We start from the raw sequence: 4,003 nt of genomic DNA on the forward strand, positions 1-4,003 counted from the left end.
TAAATAGGTACGTTTTTAAGTGGGCAAAGTTCTTACGTAATGCTTTAATTGTGCTATAGATTGTTTGTTCTGGTATTCCAGTTTTTCTTGAAATTTCGCTAACTTTATATTTCTTAAGTAGCTCACATATCTCTCTTACCTTTGGAGGTAATTTTTCAATTGCTTCATTTACATCAATACGCACCGCAGAGTCGTATTCAAAGTCCTCACCTTCTTCTTCACCTGATGCATAATCAGCCTCGTCAATGAAATCAATTACATGTTTTTTACGTAGTTGTTTCTCCTTTAAATTGAGAGCACGACATTTCACATACTGAGTAATTAAAGCATCGTACCAGGATTAGAACCACCAATAAGACAAGCTATGTCTCTCGCCTCATTCCAAGTGCGCATGTTGATTGAATCTCCTTTCCAATCTTGAACTGCTAAAAGCCCTGCTTCAAAATCAAGACAAAGTGTTGTTGACTCATCAAGAGTTTTAAGTAGACTGGTCTTGCCAATTCCATAAGGTCCAAAGATTACCATCTTCACACCTGTAATTATTCTTAGTCTTTCTTTACTATTTAAAATTTTAAGAGTCATAACGTTTCTATTCTCCCCCTATATTGTGTATACCGGAATGGTTTGTTATTGTCGGGTCTCTAGAAAAGTTTTTTTGTGCGTTTTCTTATTCTTCTTAAAATGTCATAGATTGTTGTTCTTGCTAGCCCATTGAGCTCAGCTACTTCTGGAACACTGAGAACTTCCAGCTGTCTGCATAAAACTTGCCACTCTTTAGGTAACCTTGAAATAACCTCATCCAGATCAATACGGGCTGCTATTTCATCTGCAAAAGAGTACTTTTCATCAGCAATGCTATCTAAAACAGTATGATCTATATATGATACACCTTGTTTGCCACCACGCTTTTGACATGACCGCCTATATACTAAGTTAATAGCACGGCACTTAACAAGCTGGCTGACAAAAAAGGCGAAACGACTGTCATTTTCGTCATAGTTAATAACTGTTGGCCAGATAAGCAAGAAAAGTTCTTGTTCAACATCTTCGATACTGTCGTCGGCAAAGCATTCAAGGCATTTAAGACATTTTGCATAATACCTTACGTACCTAACAACTATAGGATTAGTTCCTGAGTAAGAATTTTTTGATTTCATAATGTTCCTTAAATTTCTTCAAGGATGATCGTTTTCGGTAATCAGTTGTAATTGCGGAGGGAAATTAAATAATTGCGATGCGATTTTTAACCTACTGATATTCTATGCTTTTTTTCTGAGAATAATTGCGATAACAATTTAAATAATGTTTATGGGGGGTCACAGCCGAACAATAAGCAACAATTACGGTATACATCTCATAGGAGACATTTAAAGGTTTTGAACTATGAATTTAAGCAGTGAAAAATTAAAAGAAGAACTATTGTTGAACATAAGATCGTGTCTTTTGTACTTACTACCTAATGGAACTTTTCACAAAAATGAGTTTCAAGTAGGGGATATCTTGGGTAATAGAGGAAAAAGTTTAAGAGTAGAACTAAGTGGCAGTAAAGCTGGGTTGTGGAACGATTTCGCGACTGGGGATGGTGGTGATATCATAGGTCTTTGGGCAGCTGTGCATAGAAAGAATGTGAGAACAGAATTTCCTCAGGTAATGGCTTCGATAAGTGAATGGCTTGGCAAACAGCATACTAAGGAAAAGAAGAGTATCAAAGACCTAGAACGATACATGACTTGCAGCTGGAATTACCTTGATGAAAATAATCAGGTTATTGCTAGAGTTTATCGTTATGATCCACCTGAAGGAAAAGAATATCGTCCCTTTGATGTTAAAGAACAGAGATTTAAAGAGCCAGATGTAAGACCACTCTACAACATTCCGGATGTTCTGAAGTCTGAAAGAATTGTCCTGGTAGAAGGGGAAAAATGTGCAGAAGCGCTCATAGAGAAAGGAATAACTGCAACAACGGCAATGTTTGGAGCAAATGCACCTATTGATAAAACAGATTGGACTTCGCTTAAGGGTAAACATATTACTATTTGGCCAGATAATGATGAAGCAGGTCAGAAGTATGCTGAAAATGTTATTACAAAACTCATCAGCTTAGGTATTGCATCACTTTCTATGGTTAAAATTCCAGAGGGTAAACCGGAAGGCTGGGATGCTGCTGATTATTTACAAGAAAATACAAACGTCTCTGACTTTATCAAGAATAATGCAAAAAAAGTAATTATCAAACCACCACTAAATATTTTAGATTGGAGTGCAGAGCGCTTTGTAGGTCCGGTACCAGAGCAAAAGTTCCTTGTTGAAGGTTTGTTTCTTTTAGGTGTTACTTCAATAATAGCAGCAATGGGAGATACAGGCAAAGGTATGCTTCTTCTTGACTTAGCGCTTAAGGTTGCAAGTGATAAGGATCAGATGTGTGGCTTTGGTTCACTTGTTACTGAACATGGATCAGTAGTGATTTTTTCAGCAGAAGATGATGCAGGTGAAGTACATCGCCGCTTAGAACGACTTGACCCTAAATGTGAAAGATTAAAATATAAAGATAGATTATTTATCGTGCCACTACCAAACGTAAGAGGGTCACTTACAATACTGAGAAATGTTCGTGGTAAAATTGTTGAGATTTCTCCTGAATTTGAGTTTATAATAAAGCAACTTGATAGAATTAAGGATTTGAAATTAATTGTATTTGATCCCCTTGCATCGTTCATTCATGCAGATATAAATGCTGATCCAGCTGTAGGGGATTATCTGATGTGTCTATTGTCTGATCTAGCAAATAGTACTGGAGCTTCAATTGTTACTGCTCACCATATGAGAAAGCCAAAAGGAGAAAAACCTATATTAACTGATGAACAAGCACGTGATGCTATTAGAGGTACATCTGCGCTTGTAAATGGTGTAAGGTGCTCCTATGCTTTTTGGCCTGTAGAAAATACAGCTAGGCTAGAAATCTTTAAGGCAGTAGGAGAAACACCAAGACAGAATGCTTTGTTTCATGGAGCAGTTGTGAAGGCCAATGGTTTAGCTGACCGCACTGTAAGAACTTACCTAAGAAATCAGGAAACGGGGCTATTAGAAGACATAACAGAACAACTAAAAGTTAAAAATATTAGTGATACAGATCTAAAAATGTATCTTATCGATGCAATTACACGATCTGCTGCTTCAGGACATCCATTTACTCACACAGGAAGCACAGGAGTATATAAACAACGGCATAGGCTACCTGAGATTTTCCACAGTATGGGAAGAGATCGACTAGAGCGTATAGTTCAGGAACTTTTACAAGCAAAGCAGTTAGTTAAAGGAATGTCTACAGGTGCAAAAGAAGATAAATGGCTTGATGTTATAACAGGACCATTTGCTCGTGGTGTAGGGCAATTCACTCCTGGGGCTGAAGATCTTAGCTGTAGACAAAACTTATAAGTCTTTCTTTATGGGTGGCTCTTTAAATATTTTAGAGTTGCCCTATTTTTTCTATTCAATCTATCATCTACTCAATCAAAAATACTAACTTCGGAGCCAAAAATTACAACCCTATTATAAGCTATGATTTCAATTAAAAAGGGATAAGAAACAAGACATCAAATGGTTGAATTATATTCCTGATTCCTTGGTTACTAAATAAGTAATGAGAAACTAGGAAGCTAAAGATCGCTTGAATCCTAACCTTTTGCCCTCTATTCCTAAAAGTGTTCCTAGTTATTATGTGTCTAAAGTCAGCCAGTATAGGGGATTCTACGTTCCTAAAACCCTTATATATTATATATATATAATAGTAATAAATAATAATAGTAATGATAATAATATAAAATAATAGTAAAATACAAATAAAGTACAATAACTTAAACAGCAAAAAGAAAGAAGTCCAGAAAGGTTGCCACAAAACATTATTAAGATATTTACATTTAATGAAAGATACAATTAGCGCGTATCCGTTCAGAGGTGTGGTTTAAGAAACAACAGCTAGCAGGTTTTGAAAAGGGTTTAGTTC

This window comes from Formica exsecta, unplaced genomic scaffold, assembly GCF_003651465.1.
Source record: "Formica exsecta isolate Colony F162 unplaced genomic scaffold, ASM365146v1 scaffold741, whole genome shotgun sequence".
Classification (NCBI taxonomy): Eukaryota; Metazoa; Arthropoda; class Insecta; order Hymenoptera; family Formicidae; genus Formica; species Formica exsecta.